Source organism: Elaeis guineensis, chromosome 6 (genome assembly GCF_000442705.2).
Source record: "Elaeis guineensis isolate ETL-2024a chromosome 6, EG11, whole genome shotgun sequence".
Lineage (NCBI taxonomy): Eukaryota > Viridiplantae > Streptophyta > Magnoliopsida > Arecales > Arecaceae > Elaeis > Elaeis guineensis.
Window position 1 is genome coordinate 39,218,224 of NC_025998.2, and position 22,090 is coordinate 39,240,313.

The following is a 22,090-nucleotide window of genomic DNA, read 5'->3' on the forward strand; positions in this document are numbered from 1 at the left end:
TCTTTGAATAAATTTAGATGGCCCGCCTGGGATCTTTGACCCCCCATTACTACTAAAAAGAAAAGTTAGATTGCTCCACCATGGTCTTATATTTTTAAAAATTAATAATACATCAAATCATAGAGAGCCTACAAAAATTATATAGATACAAATAATATTTTTTGAGTTTTGAAAAATGTATTGGACCTAATGAAGTTTTATTTTACTAGATACACGAATGATATGGTTATTAATTTATTAAATGCTCTTCAAATAGGAATCTCAAAGAATCTCCTTGCGAATCGATGTTTATTATTGTCACTCTGGTCAAATGGATAACTTCTCTATGTCTCACATTCTTTTCAGTCCATCCACTCCATCTAGGATTAAATCTTTCATTCATGTCTTTTTTCACATTCAGGAATAGAAGTTGCCATAGCAATATCTAGGTATTCCAATATTTGGGAAGTTAGTTGGTCGTTGTGTCTTTTGACCTATGATTAGAAAAGTCATTGAGTGTATCAATTCTTAGAAATAGAGGACTCTTTCTTTTGCGGCTCGCACTACTTTAATTCAATTGATTCTTTTAATCCTTTCTTTATATACCTATCTGCCATTCATCTGTCTATCAATATCCACTACAATCTTGAGAAAGAAATGAGGACTTTTTTTATGAGGTCATTCATCCACTTCTGAGGGGTTTGCACCATATTGCTTCGGATCGGGTTTGTTTGCCTGAGGCCGTTGGGGGTTTGGGTATCACTTCTTTAATTTCTAGCAAACATCAATGCTTGTCTAAGATTTCTAGCCACTTGCTTCTCTCTCCAATTTTCTTTGGGCTAGGTTAATTAAGGCTGACTATCATTTTCTTTGTTTGTGGGTTAATTATCAAAAACCCCACCATTACTTTATTATCTAGAGAAAAATCTGCGATGTTGGTCTTGGGGTCCAACTTCAAATGTAATGGCTAATTGGCACTGGCAGATCAATAAAGGTTTATGTAGATCCTTGGATATCTATTTTGGTTTTAAATGTGCGGCCTACTTATGTTAATGTTGACCTTTTGGACCTCAATTTAAAAATTTCTGATTTACTTATCTCTTCTAAGGATTGAAATATGACTGTTCTAAATCGTTTATTCTTTACTGATCTAGTTACAAAGATTCTTTCTTTACCCGCTTCTTAAATAGATTGGCCAGATACTTTGGTTTGGGGTAATTCTAAACTCCTTATGGTTTCTCTAAAAAGTATTTTCATTTTTTCTTCTATTCATAATTTGACTGTTTCTCAACAATTTTTCATTGGATTTGGTACCTTAAGGTCCCTCCCAGAATTCAAATTTTTTATGATAGTTAACTTCGAAGTACCTGCCAACTAAAGCTTTTCTTGCTATTCGGGCCATTACTCTCATATTTTCACAGAGTTATGATTTATGTCCTGATATCATTGAAGATTGCACCCATGTTATTCTTTTTTGTCCCTTTGCTAAGTATTGTTGGTATTATCTTCATCGTAATTTTCATGTGCTATTTTTGTTTTCTAACTTAGTAGAGATCTTTTCCTTCATGACAAATGGAATGGTCCCTCAAGAACAAAAAGTTTTGGTTGGAATAGTAGCCTGGGCCATTTGGCAAGCTCGTCATGAGCATATTTTTAATAATACTTGCTATACTCCTCATCAGGTGGGTACTCGAGCCTTGTCTTATTCTAAGCACCATAATTTATCTCAGTGTAGATATTGTAATAGAGTTTCTCATCCTTTGTCCACTTCTTTATTAGTTTCATGGCTATTCTCTTTCTATGGAGTTTTCAAAGTAAATTTTGATGGCTCAACAACTTCTAATATGCTTGCTGCTGCATTTGTTATCGGGAATTATAATGGAACTTTTGTTAATAGCGAGGGAAAGGTGTTGTCTCCAATAGCTGTGCTTTTTGCTGAACTTGTTGGTATTTGGTTGGGAGTCAGGATAGCTATATATTATCTCCAATTATCGACCATCATTCTCGGGACTCTCCTATAGTAATTTCTTGAATTTTGTTTAATCAAAATTATAAAACTACTCATATTCCTTTACTACAGGATATTTACTATTGATCCCATTCTATCTCTTCTCTTCGAGTTCGCTATATTTATAGAGAGGCAATTCAGGTTGCAGGAGACTCCACTTGCTCTTCTAATCAGGATGTTGATTTGCAGTGTAGACAATCACTCAATGCTGATTCTCATGGATTTTATTCTATCGTCACTAGTTGTTGTCAATATAGTTTGTTGATTTCTATCTGTTGTCTATTTCGCAGATTTCTTTTACTGAATGTCAAGGAGTTCGATTTATTTTTATTGTCAACTAACATGGGTCTCCTCTTTTCTTCACAGATGTCCTGTTAACTCTAAGGGATCTTTTCATAAATACCTTCGCTTCCTTATTACCTATGAAGACTGGGGTTATAAGGTTTCTTTGACAAAAAATAGTGGTGGGAAGCAACAACGATGCTGGAATAAGAGATCATTATCTTTATTTAGGAACATAATTCGATGGTTTTACTGCAAAGGTGGAAAAATACCGAGTAAAGGAGAGTACTGTAGTCAAGAGGTCATGCATCAACATGGGAAAAGAAATAAGGAAGATTGTCTACTGTGTTGCTATGATTTTGATATCGCAGCAATGGTGGTCATTCTCTAACGATTGCCTATCATTTCAGCTGCTTTTGGCTGCTATTGTATACATATAGCCAATGTTTCTTATGCTGTCAACCTATCTCTAGGCTTCATATTCCAAAGCTGGGACACTGATGCAAGGATGGAGATATTTTGTATGGAATATCTGCAACTCTACAAGGGGTTTGGGGAAGAAAAGAAATTGAGTGAAAACAAGAGAGATTGGCAACGCATACAAGCTGATTTGAGGGTGATAGAGGGAGAGGTCAATGATCAAAAAAGGAAGGAACAAAAACAGAGTGGAAAATATGTTAAAAAAAATGGAGTGATTAAAGAGAGAAAAATTGTGGGCCTAACATACATGTTATTCTGTGCAGGATGCAGTTACTATTAATATACCTCTTTCTGTTGCTAATGTATGTCTATATGATATTCATATATAAGATGCCAACTTCAATTTATATCAACTATGAAGACTGAGGTCATATGGTTTCGAGGAAAAACATTGGTGGGAAGCAACAGAGATGTTGGAATATGAGATCATTATCTTTATTTACAAACATCATTCAATGGTATGTCTACAAAGGTGGAAAAATACAAGGTAAAAGAAAGTACGGTAGTCAGGTGGTGTTGCATCAACATGGGCGAAAAAATAAGGAAGATTGTTTACCATGTTACTTTAATATTGATGTTGCAGTGATGGTGAAAAATCTTTATTGGTTGCTCATCATCTTAGCTGCTTTTCAAAGGAATATGAATAAAGCAAATGCTTCTCATGCTGTTAGCCTATCTCTAAGTTTTATACTGGCTGGATCACTGATGTAAGGATGATGATATTCTGTTCGAAATTCAGGCAACTCTACAAGGGGTTGGGGGAGAAAATAATTTGAGTGAAAAGAAGAGAGCTTGGCAATGTAAACATGTAGATCTGAGAGTCATAGAGGGAGAGGTCAATGATCAGAAAAGGAAGGAAAAAAAATAGAGTGGAAAAAATGTTAACAAAAATGGAGTAAGAAGAGAGAATCTGAGTGCCTAATATATTATTTTTCTTCACTGTGGAGGGTACAGTTACTACTAATATACTTCTTGCAGGAACTGATCCATGGCTATGTGCTATTGATAAATGAAATGCCAACTTCAAATTATATCAAATTGATGTATTGTCTGCTGCTGTTCATCTGCATCAAATCGCTATCTGTCTTCAATCCTTCAGCGGGCTTCAGGTGTCAAAATCCTTTCTTTACAGGTCTTCGGTTCTCCAGAGGTTGTTCTATTAAATTGCTTAGCACTGGCACTGACAAGTTTTGGGAGTGGAGAGATTTTGATACATAGATCCTAAAAGTTGTAATGTTTGCAACTATGATGGCTACGGGGCTGTGGAGCATCTACACGTCTGGATCTCAAATCATATGCCCACCAACTCATGTAGATATCATCAGTTTATTGGGGCTAGCTGCTACACATATGGCTCTCACATTCTTCTATCAGTGTTTATTTCCATGATTGCTACTCAACTTCAACTATCTCAAATGATAGTTACCGGTCATGTGTGCTATAACTTATATTCCTTATTATGAGGACCCATACTCAGGAGGATATTCTAATTCGGACATGCATATATTTATGACTCTCATCTATTGCTCAAACTTGGTTGAGTCCTTGCTCCTTAAATCAGGATTTAATTTAGATGCATGGATTTGCTATATATAGGGGTGACAATCAGGACGGATCGGATCATAAACGGATCGGTTCAATATGGATCGGATCAAAAAATCATCAATCCAAATTCGATCTGTTTATTAAATAGGTCAAAAATTTAAATTTGAACCCAATTTATTTATTAAACTGATAATCCGATCCGATGCGTTTAATCCGTTTATTAAATAGGTCAAATTAAATTAAATGAATTAAACAGGTTAAACGGATTAAGCAGATCGGATTAAATAGGTTAGAAACAGGTTAAATAGATTTTAAACAAATTAAACGGATCTTAAATAGGTTAAACAGATTAAACAGATCGGATTAAATGGATCAAAAATAGATTAGAGAGATTAAATAGGTTAAATGAGTTATCTGACTCAATCTTATCTGAATATTAAATAAATTAAATAGGTTATACGAATCAAATATCTAAAATTTAAATTTAATTTAATTATTAAATAAGTTAAATAATTCAAATTTATTTAATTTTAATTTTAATTTTAATTTATTTATAATAAATTGAATATGAATCAAATTAATAAAATAAAGTATATTTTATTAGTCATATATATATATATATATATATATCGTGTGCGTGTCTTATGCCCATTTCTCCTTGTAAAGTGGTTTCTTTCTTAAAATGGCTGTTTCTGTGCCATAGTTTGTACTCTGCTACACTTATTTCAAGTAATACAGCTCCGGCTTCACTTTCTACCAAAAACAAGAGGACCTCCTTGCGCTCTTTCTTCCTCTTCAATCCAAACGTCCCATATCCATTGTCCATCTACTTCCATTGATAGCCAGCTCTCAGGCCGAAGATTACTTAAACCTCCTCTCTCTCTCTCTCTCTCTCCGTCCAAATTTACGGAGAACAAGCCCTGAAGCCCAGCAGACCCACCTACCTCCTGCTCCTCAAGGCTCCGGCTGCTCTCCATTCGCATCCCCTTTGACTCTCCCTCCAAGGCCACATTCTCAAATCTAACCTCCAAGATGACATCTTGATCGCCTCTGCGTTACATGATATGCTCTCTTAATGCATGTAGATATCTATGGTGCTTGCAAGCTGTTTGATGAATTCCTGAAAGAGAGATGTTGGTGCTTGGAATGTGATGCTATTTAGTTATCCTCGAAATGGGTATGCAGACAAGTGCCGTCTCTATTTTTCTGGATGGATTTTCCTGACTCTCTGTTGCTTGCTTCAGGTGTGCTGTGGGTTCGAAGATGAGAGGCTCGGGATGTCCATCCATGCTTCTGTTGTTCGCCAGCTTGAGCTTGCTGACACTTTCTTGGGGAATTCTCTTCTTGTTTACTGCAATAAGGCCGCTGAGTGTCATATTTCTGAGGGGCTTTTTGATAGAATGCTATAAAGAGATATTGTGTCTTGGGATGCAATGATATCGGGGTATATGCAAAGTGAAAATGGATGGGGAGCTCTAGAAATGTTTCATCTACTGATGAAGTGAGGGTTGAGTCCGGATCTTTCGATCCTTGAGACAGCACTGCAGGCATGTGCTCAAATAGGAGAAGGTGCTATTGACGATGGGTGGTTGATCCATGCACTTTTGGTTAAGCTGGGAATCGCTATGGATGTTTACACCGAGAATGCTTATCATTTACTGATAGGGGCCATGTTTGTGAGTGACGGCAATCTTTGTTTGATAAGATGCAAGAGAGACATGTCCTCATGTGCCCTGAGAAAGCTCTGACCTTGATTTAGTGCATGTTTTTTGTTGAGCTTGAAGTAAATTCTGAATTGTCTTTTTTTTTTTTTGGAGGTAAAATGGAGGAAGCAGTTAGCTTCCCTAAATTCTGAATTGTCAGTCAGTGCTTTGCAAGCTGTCAGGCTATTAGGAGGGTGTGTAAAACATGTTACATGTCTCCATTACCTAATTATAGTTATGGGATTTGATTCTGATGTTTTTGTCGCTAGTTGCCTTATTACTGCTTATGGTGAATGATCTGAACTTGAATTTGCCTGCAGAATCTTAAATTGTGTGGTATCTGAAAGGAGTGAACCCATGAATTGCTGGAACACTATGCTTTCTTTTCATGCCCATCATGGTTATTTCTCCCAAGCAGTTGAACTCCTTCATTGTATGCTAAACAGGACATGCACGTTAGATGCTGTCACCCTAGTGAATACACTGTCTGTTTATCCCAGCAACTAATTTCATATCGGGGAAAGCTGTTCATGGCTGTGCAATCAGGAATAATTTTGAGTCTGATGTTTTTGTTGCCATATCATTAATAAAATCATATTTTAGGTGCGTACTTTTAAATGTGGCTTGCTATTTGTTCTCAAAGATGCCATGTTCAAAAGATAGTGACATGGAACATGATGATACATGGTTGTCATGAGAATGGCTTTCCTATGGCGTCACTGCAGCTTTCCCATCTTATGCAGCAGCATGATGGTTCCATGCCAGGCACAACAACTGTTGTGGGAGTTATAGAAGCCATTACTCAAAGAGGATATAGAAGGAACTACAAGCACAATTTGCAACCGAAGCAGGTCTCACCAGTGATGATTTTGTTGCTAATTCCCTTATATCCACGCATGCAAGATTCAGTGATTTGTCAAGGTAGGCATGGTGTTCGGTAGAACATGCAAAGTCAGCACAACTACCCAACCGCAATTATGAAGTGTTCTTATCATGGCCTTGTGGATGCAGCTGTATGGGTCTTTCATGTGATGAAGTTAAACAACATGACACCAGACTCAATCACCTTGCTCTATGTTCTTCAGGTTTGTGCAGTTATTGATTCATTGAATTGCATTATGTGGCTTGAAGCAATCGTAATTAAAGCTGGATATGAATCTGATCTATTTGTTGGAACTTCACTATTAGATGTATATGCAAAATGCGGTGACTTAAGAATCGCTAGACTGCTATTTTGTAAGATGGATCTAACACAGTAGTAACTTGGGTTTCCCTGCGTCAGGGCTACCATGGACATGCAGAGGAGGCCAGCAAAGTTTTGTCCTACATGCAGCACACAGGCCTAAATCCCAATATGGTTCATCTTCTCATCTTCATATCAGCCCGAAGCCATGCCGTCTCTTCTCATTGATCTGATGACTCATTCTTGCTCATTCTTGTGACAAAAAGAGAGCATTATTCAACCTTCATTAACGTTCTTGACCATGGGGTACATATGAAGCTTTGGAGAAAATGCCAATAAATCCAGGGTTACATGCTTGGGTGCATTACCGGGACCATACCGGCTTCAAGGAAACTCGGATATAGGTATGATAGCAGCTAAAAGCTGTTTTAGTTGGATCCTTTGCATTGTGGATAGCATGTTCTTTTGTCAAACATGTCTGTGGATGCTGGAAGATGGAAGAATGCAACTGAAATCATAAGAAAAGTTGATTAATTGGGACTACAAAAAGTGCTGGATTGGAGCACTTTGGAGCATTTGATGACTTGCAAGAACTAGCAGAATAGGAGATGTTGATTTGTAGATTGCATCAAAACTTTTCTTGATGAAAGCAAAGAGTTGCATTTTCTCATGAAGATACAGAAGTAATAGAAGGAGTTTTATGGAAAGAGTCAATGAAGTGCAGTCGTGGATCATGATCAGAAGCATTCTGTGACTCATGAAAATGAAATCAAAGTCATCTGCATTTATGATGATACTTCCTTGATTTGAACAGGTATGCATACTCAAATGGCATCAATCACAAACCACTTGATCCATCCCCCTACCCTCCCCACGGCATCTTTACTATGACTTATCTAAACATCTGCCCTTGATTTTCTATGAATGAGTAATGTAGGCTTCATATTACAAGTATCCACTCTTGAACGGATTAAACATCAACACCAGGTTTCCAATCAATTCATGACTAATGGTGCCTTTTCTGTAAACTATTATGTACTACGACACCATTATGGTTTTCAAATTCTTGTCACCTTAAGTTGGAGAACATCTAGATATGTGTAGGTAGGTATCTGCCTTGTGAAACATTCATCTGTCTTCATGTTTATGTTCATGCATGCAAATTTGTATGGTAACTATATTGTTAAGATATAACTAACTATTGATATCATATGGATATGCCCATTAGATTCAGTGAAGCAATCGTTTGCAACAAATCAAACTATTTACATGTAACGTCATTCTATGCCTTGTATATTCAGATTTACAAAGTCATCAATCTATGTGAGTTGCTGGATGGACTGAAGCATACTTCTTTCTTTTTCATATACAGATTGCCAACTAAAATATTAATGGTGGTCATTCCTCGCCATATAATAAGGACCTAGCATTTTACTATTTGGATGCTTTGAGATCATCCACATTTCTATGTAAGCTTCTCATCGTGGTGTAGTTTGCCAAATTCCTAATTGTAGATCTCTTTTACATATCTTATTGCCCGGGTGGAGCTTAAGTGTGATAGTCCCACGTCAGTTGTGGAACTAATAAATGACCAATATATAATAACTTAAGTAGTCTACTACTAACAACTTGGGCTTAAGCATTTTGGGCCATGTGATTCAGGTCTGAATAAGTTGTGGGGTCAATAGACTGCTTGGGGCATTACAACTCGTATCAAACCAAGCTTATAGGTTCGAAATCCGATAGGCCCTTCAGATGTTGTTGGGGGGAGGGGGATTGTTGGCCATGTGCCAGTGCACACCTGGTGGAACCTAGGGAGGGGTTGCCAACCGGAGGATGGCTGATGATAACCAAGGGATGGCTGATGATGTGGCAATAAGTCTTGTGGGTTGGTAGGGATTAAATGGGACTAACCATCTAGCCTGCCGTATGAGGGTGATCTAGCTTGATACGGGTCAACTTAGGGATACGAGGTTCTATGTGGTTAATAAAGACTAGTAAACCCTACCTTCTCTTAGGCAATTGTCTTTTAGAAAGTTGGTTAGGATCTAAGATCCTACAAATGGTATCAGAACCACTCTTGGGGGTGCTATCGTATGAGGCCACACTGGAACAGATTGTGCATCCTGATGATGTACCCTCAATCCGACGGAAGAAGATTGACCACTGAGGACGGTGACAGCAGCGTGGTGGGTTTGCCTCCAGAGTCTCACATGGATGTGTATTGGGAGGGGATATTGGGGCCACTGGGCCAAGTAGGCCTTTGACGAGGACGTCAGGGATTTAATTGGAGGAGATTATGATACTCCCACATCGGTTGTTGAACTAATAAATGATTGATATATTCAGGCCTAAGCCACATGGTCCAAAATGCTTAAGCCCAAGTTGTTAGTAGTAGACTACTTAAGTCATTATATACCAGTTATTTATTAATTTCACAACTGATGTGGGACTATCACAATCTCCCCCACTTAAATCTTTAATGTCGTCATCAGGGTCCTACTTGGCCCCAGTGGCCCGAGTATCCCCTCCCAGTACACATTCATATGATACTCCAGAGGCAAGCCCACCACGTTGCGTCACCATCTTCAGTGGTCAACCTTTTTCCACCGGATTGAGGGTACATCATCGGGATGCACAGTCTATTCCAGCGTGGCCCCACACGATAGTACCTCTGGGAGTAGCTCTGATACCATTTTGTAACATTCCAAGCTGTCTATTGACCCCACAACTTATTCAGGCCTGTACCACGTGGCCTAAAATACTTAAGCCTAAGTTGTTAGTAGCGGACTACTTAAGTCATTATATACCGATCATTTATTAGTTCTACAACCGATGTGGGACTATCACATTAAGTTACTATTAGTTATCTTCTTAGCCTTTCATTACTAGGTTCCATATATATTTTTGTATAAACTCTATATTATGGGTTAATCTTCTCTATGCAGTAGTAGCATTATATTGTTGGATGTATGTCCTAGAAGCCAATCTTAGCTGATGCATATCATATTTCTAGGACATGATTTTGTACTTTATGGGTATTTATATTATCATTCATATTTTATGTGTCCATGAATCATCCAAGGGATTAACAAAATGATGACACATATTCTCAAAGAGTTGAAAATTTAAGATATGTGTCATTAATGATTAATTCCTAAATTGCTCTTGATCATAGGATCATCATGGGGATGGTAATTGATCCAGATAGATCAGTGCACGGATAGCTTCCTTTGGACAGATCAGTCTCGAGTCTGTGGTGTAGTGACACTGGAGCGAGAGTGCAGGTGGTTGTTAAAGAACAACTAGCACTGAGTGTAACCAACACGAGAAGTCACATAGATGTCTGCTCACTTGTTAGTGACTTTCTCGATGCTGTAGTTATATAACTGATCCTTTGACCTGCAGTGCTATGACTATTTGTAGTGAGACTGCTGGAGTTTAACTACATATAATATAGATCTCAATGAGTCCTTATAGTGGATGTTGGCGACAGTTGGTCCACTGTAGGAGTAGAATGTCCACCTAAATGAGATCTATTGATCTTAGTAGAAGGGAGTAGTCCTATGGGATTTAAGAAGCTGAGTCTTTAAGTCTACGGTCATAACAGTGTGATTAATGAAAAAGAGTTTCCATGAGAATCACATATAGCCTCAAGCTGATTGAATTTATCATATGATCGATGATGAGGTTTGACGATTCATCCATGACTTGCCATCCAATCGAAACTCACGATAGAGGGACTGTATCATACATTAACTGCATCTAGAGGTTCATCACCTTTTATTCTACTAGATTACCACTACATACTGCTAGGTGTCACTGATGGATTGTGAGACCTACGAGCATCATCTTGATGATCGATGATTCTTGATGGACAGAGTTGGAATGGTTCCAATCTATTGAAAAGAGTTTCAATGATATTGTGATAGAGATCACAATATATCTCACTATCAGACATAATAGAACCTATGGGATTACACACAAAAGAAGCTTTTGATTAATTAGATGATTGAATTATGATTATGAATCGTAATAGGATTTAATTATCAATTTGATTGATGATTGATCTAATACGAAAGTTGCATTAAGTAACTCGCTAAAGAGTTAGTGAGTTAAAGGAGGATTAATTAGCAATTGGATTGCTGAGTGGCTCAATATAATTGAGCTATGGGGCTTACATCAAGTCTTATTAAATTAGATTTAATTTGACTTGATATATTTTTGATTTGATCAAACCTAATTAGGTTATGAGATAACTAAATTGCATGGGAGAATGATTTTTATTTGAATTAGGATTTGAGTTTGACTCAATTCTTATTTAGACTAGGATCTAAATAAGAATATTTTAATTTCTATTTGGATTAAAAATTTTTATTTTCATAGGTACACCAAATCCTAATTGGATTAAGATTAAATTGAGTTTGACTCAAGCATCAAGAGAGAGCCCAAAAGGACTAGGACTCCTCTAATTAGGTGACATCTAATCTAAATAGTTTGGACTCCAAATCAGATTTAATTTTTCATCTATTTTGGTCTAATCAATTTTTAATATGATTAGGATTGGTTGGGATTTAAATTGGTTTAAATTAGCTACCTAAAAGAAGAGTCCTAATTGGATTAAACTCTTCCTCTCCATGCGCATAAGAAAGCCCCATGCCAACCAATTTTTGGATGCCCAAAAGGAGAAGTTTTCCATGAGTTTTTAGCATGTAAGAAGGAGTTTTAAATCCCTTCTTTCCATGAGAAACCTAGGTGCTAATATGAGAAGGGGTGGGTGGCATAATAAAAAGGGAGTCCAAGGCTACTTGGACTCTTATTTTCTATCCAAAAATCTTATCCCTTCACCTATTTAAACAATGGTCCACATGAGGCATTAGATGGCTGATAGAGATTAGATTTTGGATGCCCAAACTAGAGGAGAGTGCGTGGAGAAAAACAAAGGGAGAGGGCATGGTGAATTGCTCCATGGTGTGAGGTAAGGTTGCACTTATCTCTTCTTTATTACAAACAACCAAAGGTTGGTTATTAGGATACCTTCTCTCCCATCTTTTGTCCATGTTTAGATCTGGGTTTCTCCTCTTTTTTGTGTCCAAAAGTTGGACAAAATTCTTACATTTTTAGTGTAGAGATTTGATGCATGGGTTATAGGAAGAAAAGAGAAAAAAAGGTTCTTCTCATGACTTCTAGCATAGAGATCATCATCCTCCTACTTCTTTTTTTCTCTAAGAGTGTCTTTAGAGAAAAAAAGATTATTCAACTGTTAAGATGCGATCTCTGCAAGAGAACTAGCATCCCGATGAGATCAAAAAGCTTCTGATCAGATCAGAGTATCGTGTGGATATCTGTAGAGGTCGGATGCTTGTGCAACTATAAGAGACCTTCGAAAGATATCCATGATCATTAGTTTGCGGTGAAAATTGATTCATGCTAAGGTATGTTCTTTATTTATATTTTTCTATTTGATTTCTGTATCTGAATCCTATCTCACATATGATGATCCTGTTTATGGTTTTAAGATTTGATCTTATGCATGCTTAGATTAAATTAGATTTAATCTGTATTTTTAAATTTTCGCTGCATACATGTTTGAAAATTTTTTGCATGTATGAAATCGTAAAACTTCAACAGTAGTATCAGAGCTACGTCATATGCAGGAGATTAGGATTTAGATCTGAAATTTGTAGAGAAAAATTTCAGATCTAAAAATTTTTGATGTCGTTTTAACATAATGTTGCTTTGACATAATTTATTATACTAAATAGTTATCCTAGAATGATGTTAAAATTTTTAATTAAATAAAATTTTAGATCTGATTTTTTAGTATATATGTGATATATGTTTTGTTGTTTAGATCTGAAAAGAGTTTCGAGATTTAGTTTGATTCGTATATATGATATATGAAAATATGTTTAGCACTGAAATTTATTTCTATGATATGAATTTATTCATGTATATAATATATGTATGTATGTATGTATGATCTAAAATTGTTTCGAGATCAAAGCATACTTTTCATGCAAAGAATTTAGATCTAAAAATTTAGATTTAAGATCTAAAATTAGTGTTTATGCATGAAGGATTGGTCATGGGTAGATCAAATTAGGTCATGTAATTGGATTATATTGAGGATTTCTAATTTGATCATATTGGGTCCAAATTGATTTAACAATTGATCAAACCGAGTCAAGTGTTGATTAGGGTGAGGTCAATAGAGCTAAAGATTATACAATTATTATTGATCGAATCGATTGATATCCATATGTAGAATCGATTAACCTAAGGATCTAATTCGACTTTATGGCTTGAATCTGATTCACCCAAGCTAACCTATTCAGATCGATTAACCAATTGGTGTCTAAGGTAAGTAACTGCAAGGTGGTTATTTAATTGATTTCGTTCATTTATCTAGTCAATTTATTGGTGTCTAAAGAAAGCAATGGGGGACCTCCACCAATCTTCACTTACCTGGCCAATTTGGAAGATTGAGTCACAAATATGGTTGCTTGACGATTTGATTTAGCTCATGCCAATTAGATCAATCATGTGATGACTGATTAGATGAGATCTAAACTCAAATCTCTCCATAAATATTAAATTCAATGGTCTTCCACCGTTGTAGATGTGCGGGCATGCTACTGACGTAGATTATTCTCGACTGGTCATGGTGGTTCAGTTACATCGAAAATATGCAACCACTCTATTAGCAAAGAGTTGCTCCAGAGTAATGGGATTGGGCCCAATAATTGTTAGGTGAGGGATCCAATGATGACTTTGCACCTGCTTGTGAATGGTGGATCTGACTTAACTAAGGAGTGCGGGCAATAACTATTAGGTGAGCCCACATGACTTAGAGACCAAGTAGCTGTAACATGCTTAGAGAAGCATCTGGACAAAGAGTTGTCTACGTATCGGTATTTGTTCATGTTACCCATAACTGTTAGGTGAGGTGCACGGTATCGGTGGGACCGCAGCATCCACTAGAAACTCAATTATCGTATTAGAATTTTTGTTTCTTCATCTGGAGAGTTTGAGAGATCTGATAAAATAGTGGGAGTCTCTTTTTGCATCTAAAAATTTCTAGAGCAAATTATAAAATAAGTACAAACATCCAATTAGAATCTTTGTTCTCTGTTGTTTATTGTGTCAGCTTCCAACCCTCTAGCTTAAATCCTAGATATCAACTGATTAACCAAAATCAATTACATAGACTGACTCATAAATTTAAGAATCATTCTTAATTTTAGAAAATTAAGCAATGTTCTCTATTAGATTATTCTGATGTTAACAATCTGTCCAACCCAAAGTCAACGAGCTATACTTGATGAGTGGATAGACAATAACAATAAAGATAGGTGCTATATGTTGAAATCATGTTAGATGAACTCCAACATATGCATGAGCATATGTTCACTGCCAACAACACATTGATTCATCTGTAAGTGTTGTGAGGTGATCAAAGTCGCACAGTACATGTAATGCATGATGGGCAGTCAGTATATGATTGTTATTTGATAATGATCAAAGATATTAAGGAGCTTAAAAGGCTCGATATGATCATGCACAAGGAATTGCTTGTGGATTTGATCCTGCGATCTCTGATTAGTTTATATGGATAGTTTATGGTAAACTATCATATAAATGAGCATCTTTGCATCTTATCTAAATTGGTTAAATTGTTGCTAACAAAGAAACTTTGAAAGAGTTTAGAGGTAAATACCTGGAGAGCCTAAAGAAACAAAGACACGTCTAGCGTAGGTATGTCAAAATTGCTCAATACTATCCTTATGATTTTTTCTTCTCCCAGTTGAGCTATAGGCTCTGGTGATTTTATATAGAGTCGATAGAAAGATAGAGGGCTGAGGAAGTAATCCTTATATTGACAAAAGGGCAAGAGTTGCTGCTGTGGTCATGGGTATCTGTCCTTGGTGATCATCGTTTGGATTTATTTCTGAGAGACAGTCTCTATCATTTGCATGGTGATGTATCTGTGAACTAAATTGAGCAAACAGTGAATGCCATTAGATCTGAGAGATTCAAAATTGAGATAAACTTTTAAGTATATGTGGAGCCTTAGACTAAGTCATATTGGAGAAAAAATGATTAACAAACTGGAGAAATATGGGCTTTGGGCTCATTGACTGATTAGTCAAATCTAGTTTGTGTATCATCTCTTTAAGAAAATATGATCAAACTACTCTTGTGGGACAAGAGAAAAAGGACCACTGAAATACTTATCCTTGTACACATTTGATATGTGTAGCCCATGTGATGTGCTAACAAAGGAGTTGTCTCTACTTCGTTACCTTTACTGATGATCAATCATGGTAAGGATAAGTATATGAGATATAAATCTGAAATTTTTGAAAGGTTCAAATAATTCAGATGTAAAGTAGAGAAACAAATCAAAAAAATTTTAAAAATACTTCGATCAGATCGAATATGCAATATCAATGAAAAGAATTTTTCGGTTATCTTATAAAATAACAAGTTTCATATTGGATCCCTCTTAGTACATCTCAGCTCAATCAAATAGTTAAGAAGGGTCATGGGACTATATGAGATATGGTCCGGTCCATAATGAACTCCACTGATTTATTTTATTTCTTTAGGGATATACTCTATTTCTATGAAATTGAATTCTCTCTAAACCTATTCTTACCACACTATATGAGATATGGCATGGTGAGAACTGAACCTTGGTTATTTCAAGATCTAAGGATGTCCAGCCTGTGTCAAAGATAGCAGGTGGATATGTTAGAGGATAGATCTATAAAGCTCACCTAAAAGAATTTGGGATACTACCTTCTGAAAGGATTATAATATAATTATGATCCGATATACTATCTTTTTGGAAAATTGTTTGACTAAGATGAAGCAGTTGGAGGAAAGTTTAAGCTCAAAGAGAGTGTCTCTGAGGAGCAATGAGACGTAGGACCTAAAGAACTTATTTTTGATGAGCCAGTAGACATATATGCCTCCTCCACCTCATACATATAATAGGATCTCCTATCCTCTCGAAAGGCACATAGGTATGCTTAACAGAGGATGTAGAGAAAATCATTTCTCATTGAAGATAGAGAACATAGAGATGATCCCAGAACCTACAAGGAGGTGATGTTAGACATCGACTCTAAGAAAGGATGTGAATTAGCTTTCTTAACTAGATATCTTTTAAAGATTTTTGTATGGAATAGCTTATGGATTTCACTTCTTGTGATGGAAGATCACAAAGTCTACAATACTCTTGGAGTTGAAACAGTTATTTTGATGATATGATCAAATTGTTTGATCAGAAAAGAGGAATATGTGTTTTCAAAAGGGTCAGTGGGAGTGTCCAATACTGACATCCATTAAAATATGATTGTATATAGATTTCTCCATAAAAGACATAAAGCAAGCATCCTAAATTTTAAAGATCTGTAGAGATAGATGCAATTGGACGTTTATGTTTTCACAGATAAAGTACAAAGACTAAATGCTGAAAGAATTCAGTATAGAAATCTCGTAGAGGGGTCTGCTATCCTCTTGGGCATAGATATATACCATATAATGTACTTAAACTGATATAGTTAATATTTTGAATGTCACGAGTAGATATCAATTGAATCCAGGTTGAAAGCACTGGATTGCTGTGAAAACATTCTTAAGTGCTTAAGGAGAACTAAGGATATGTTCTTAATTTGAAGAATGATTAAAGCTAGGAATGGAAGGATACACCAATTCAGGTTTTTTGTCTGATATTGATGGTAGAATGGCTACATCATGGGGTGTGTTCTTATGTCGATATTTTGAAAATATTTCAAATAATCGATCGATGGAAGCTGAGTATACTGTAGATGTGTAGGATGTATTCTGGTTCTAATGTTGATTGCAAAATTGGATGTCATGCTATCAGATGCCATGATACTATACTGCAAAGACAATGACACCATAGCCCTTGCTAAGGAGCCTAGATCTTACCAGATATCCAAGCACATAGAGCAGCAGAACACGTGACTACCTCAAGTAGAAATACATAAAGGTACAAAGAGTAAACTCTACATGAGATGTGGATGACCCACTGGTAAGTCACTTAGCCAGCCTAAGACTAAAGCCTGTCTTGTGAAGATGGAGATTGGTACATGACAGATTGACTTTAGTGCAAGTGGGAGATTGTTGGATGTATGCTCAGAAGTCAATCTTGACTGACGCATATCATATTTTTAGGACATAATTTTATACTTTATGGGTATTTATATTATCATTCATGTTTTATATATCTATAATCATCCAAGAGATTAACAAGATGATGACACATATTCTCAAAGAGTTGAGAATTTGAGATATGTGTCATTGATGGTTAATTCTTAAATTGCTCTTGGTCATAGGATCATCATGGAGATGGTGATTGATCCAGATAGATCAGTGCACGGATCGCTTTTTTTGGGTAGATGGGTCTTGAGTCTGCAGTATAGTGACACTGGAGCGAGAGTGCAGGTGGTTGTTAGAGAACAACTAGCACTGAGCGTGACCAACACGAAAAGTCACATAGATGTCTGCTCACTCGTTAGTGACTTTCTTGATGCTGCAGTTGTATAACTGATCCTTTGACTTGTGATGTTATGGTTGCTCGCATGAGGCTGCTGGAGTTTGACTACATATAAATATGGATCTCAATGAGCCCTTGTAGTGGATATTGACGACAATTAGTCCACTGTAGGAGTAGGGTTACACCTAGATAGGATCTATCAATCATAGTAGAAGGGAGTAGTCCTATGAGATTTAAGAAGCTGAGTCTTTAAGTCTATGGCCATAGCAGTGTGATTAATGAAAAAGATTTTCCATGAGAATCACATATAGACTTGAGCTGATTGAATCTATCATATGATCGATGATGAGGTTTGACGATTCATCCATGATCTGCCATCCGGTCGGGATTCACGATAGAGGAACTGTATCATACATTAACTGCACCTAGAGGTTCATCACCTTTTATTCTGGTAGATTGTCACTACATACTGCTAGGTATCATTGGTGGATTGTAAGACCCACGAGCATCATCTTGATGATCGATGATTCTTGGTGGGTAGAGTTGGAATGGTTCCAATCCATTGAAAGAAGTTTCAATGATATTATGATAGGAATCACAATATATCTCACTACCAGACATAATAGAATCTATGCGGTAATACACAAAAGAGACTTTTGACTGATCAGATGGTTGAATTACGATTATGAATCGTGATGAGATTTGATTATCTATTTGATTGATGATTGATCTAATACAAAAGTTGCATTAAGTAACTTGTTAAAGAGTTAGTGAGTTAAAGGAGGATTAATTAGCAATTGGATTACTAAATAGCTCAATATAATTGAGCTATGGAGCTTACATCAAGTCTAATTAAATTAGATTTAATTTGACTTGACATGGGTTTGATTTGATCAAACTTAATTGGGTTATGAGAAAATCAAATTGTATGGGAGAATGATTCCTATTTGAATTAGGATTTGAATTTGACTTAATTCTTAATTAGTCTAGGATCTAAATAAGAATGTTTGAATTTTTATTTGGACTAGGAATTCTCATTTTCATGGGTGCACCAAATCCTAATTGGATTAGGATTAAATTGAGTTTGACTCAAACACCAAGAGAGAGTCCAAAAGGGCTAGGACTCCTCTAATTAAGTGACATCTAATCTAAATAGTTTGGGCTTCAAATCAGATTTGGTTTTCTATCTATTTGGGTCTAATTAGTTCCTAATATGATTAGGATTGGTTGGGATTTAAATTGGTTTAAATTTGCCACCTAAAAGAAGAGTCCTGATTAGATTAAACTCCTCCTCTCCATATGTATAAGAAAGCCCCACGCCAACCAATTTTTGGATGCCCAAAAGGAGAAATTTTTCGTGAGTTTTTAGCATGTAAAAAGGAGTTTTAAATCCCTTCTTTCCATGAGAAACCTGGGCGCTAATATGAGAAGGGGTGGGCGGCATAATAAAGAGAGAGTCCAAGGCTACTTGGACTCTTATTTCCTATCCAAAAACCTTATCCCTTTATCTATTTAAACCATGGACCACATGAGGCGTTAGATGGCTGATAGAGATCAGATTTTGGACACCCAAACCAGAGGAGAGTGTGTGGAGAAAAACAAGGGGAGAGGGCATGGTGAATTGCTCCATGGCATGAGGTAAGGTTGCACTTATCTCTTCTTTATTACAAACAACCAAAGGTTGGTTGTTAGGACATTTTCTGTCCCATCTTTTGTCCATGTTAAAACATGGGTTTCTCCTCTTCTCTTTGTCCAAAAGTTGAACAAAATTCTTATATCTCTAGTATAGAGATTTGATGCATGGGTTATAGAAATAAAAGAGAAGAAAGGATTCTTCTCATGATCTCTAGCGTAGAGATCATCATCCTTCTACTTCTTCTTCTTCTCTAAAAGTATCTTAAGAGAAAAAAAGATTATTCAACTGTCAAGATGCGATCTCTGTAAGGGAAATAGCACCCCGATGAGATCAAAATGCTTTTGATCAGATCAGAATCTCGTGTTGATACCCATAGAGGCCGGATGCTTATACGGCTATAAGGGATCTTCGAAAGATATCCATGATCATCAGTTTGCAGTGAAGATTGATCCATGCCAAGGTATGTTCTCTATTTATTTTTCTCTATTTGATTTCTGTATCTGAATCCTATCTCACATATGATGATTCTGTTTATGGTTTTAAGATTTGATCTTATGCACGCTTAGATTAAATTATATTTAATCTGAATTTTTAAATTTTCGCTGCATACTTGTTTGAAAAATTTTTGCATGCATGAAACTGTAAAACTCCAACATATATTTACCTTAAACTTTCTTAGACGTCAAGTATATGGATCAGTCTTCAGTCAGGTGCCATCTTGTTGGGCCTTGTTAAAGGATTGCCTTGTCAAACATGCCATGACAAATATTCTACTATCACAGTACTATTGGAATTGATCCAATTGAGCCATCCGGATGTGGTTCACACTAACACGCATTGAGATTTGTTTTAGATGTCTTAATTTGATTTAGACTCTGGTTCAAGATAAGCTTTCGATGAGATAATAAGTATATATTTTATGGTGGTTACAATAAAGTTAAACTTTATGTAACCATCGTGAATAGCATCTATCTCAGTTAAGGTTTTAAATTTTGTGGGATGAAGCTGTCTGATTTTTCCATAGAATGGGATGCGCCATTGTCCCGCCGCATCCCGAAACTTAGGATAGGGAATATCCTAAGATATCTTGATCAAGATGCTGGGATGCTGACGAGATGGTACTATCTCGATGCATGGGATGGTACTCTATCCGGATATCCTATCAGGATTTGAATCCTTGATCTCAGTCTCCCGAACTGGTTTAGATATTGTCTATCGATGGGGTACATTATAAAAGGACATCCCTATAGACTTGGTCCCCTACTCATCCCATCCGAGGGTTGTTTTGAGGTCCTCTCTATTGGGAATATTTAGAGTCAGGCTTGGAAAATCAAGGTGCTATTTATAGATAATGAGGAGCACAACTGAATCTTCTTCCTGTGATTGCAAGCAGGTTGGTTCTAGGGGTCACGACAACATCAATTGCTTTTTTTTCTTCATATAAGTTCTTTTGTCCCATAAGATTTAATAAGTATGATCTATGTGACCTTGTTGGATATTTTGAATCTACAATATGTCATGTTTGCTTGCTGGCTCTACATTATTGCATTTGCCGGTGCTATATAATATTTCCTACTTAAAAGTTGGAGCAATGTGATTTTCATAAACACTGCTTAACTATAACTGAAATTTCTTTCTTTTTGAAGTATCCTAAACTAAAGATCATGGTTATGACCAGAAGAAGAGATGACATAATTATTTTTGAGATAAGTTCCAATTGCATTATATGCTAACCTGTGGCATTGTCTGGTTGAAATGCCAGTGCATGTACCAGTCTGTATGACACATGCCATATGGAACAATTACCAGCATGAGACAAGAATGCTAGTGCATCTTGGGATGCATTGGTGTGGATTGACTGGCATTGATCCATATCATATTGCTTGCAGGATACATGAAGCTAAAGTGACCTGGCTGAATTCCTCTTTGACATCCTACAGAGATAAAATACAAAGGGTTCAGGTTATGGGTAGAGACCAGTTTCACCGGAGGATGTTCCAACAATGATGCCAGGTCATTTTTTTTTCAGAAAAAAAACTAGTGAGTCTATTGCCTATATGAAAGACCATCAACTCTTGTATAGCTGACAGGAAGCAAGCTTCTGTGCTTATATCCTGGCCAAGTGGGGATCCTCCAAAAGGTATTACAATGTTTCGATTCATGAAACCCGAAGGAGAGTGTACACCAATTCCAAATGTACATGCATAATGAGTTGCCTGTAAAGTATTCAATGTTAGGGAAAATAACTATCTTGGTTGCATGCATAATTTCTTTTTTTCTCTACTTTTATGCAACTGAAGGAAATCTGGGCTGGTATGACAACCTTCTGCATATGATATGTTTAGAAGTTGCACTGCTAACAACATTTTACTAAATGTAGCTTCTTTATATGTACAAGTCTTACGTTCTGTTCACTCAAATATATGAGTTTTTAATCCGTCAGCACATTTATGTTGTACCTATGCAAAACAACTAAATGATGTTTACTTATTCCATTTTGTGCTACAAGAAAAAGGACATTTAGCAGTGCTCTTTTACCAGTGGATATAGAAAACCGCTGATAAAATAAACTTTAGGTAGTATTTTTGTAGATTTTTTTTGTCTCTCATGGACTCTACAAAAGTCTATTTAAGAAAATTAACAAAAGATGACTATCAAAAAGCGGATGCTTATTTAAGAATCTTTAACAAAAGTGACCTTGTTCTTTAGCAAACAATGGCTATTATAACATTGTATTCTGCTT

At 36.3% G+C, this 22,090-nt stretch overlaps 1 pseudogene; it reads left to right on the forward strand.

The window, feature by feature from the left end:
• The first annotated feature begins 1,823 nt into the window (after nucleotides 1-1,823).
• On the forward strand, nucleotides 1,824-21,669 carry LOC109504875 (pentatricopeptide repeat-containing protein At5g39350-like; annotated as a pseudogene).
• The last annotated feature ends 421 nt before the right edge of the window (nucleotides 21,670-22,090 follow it).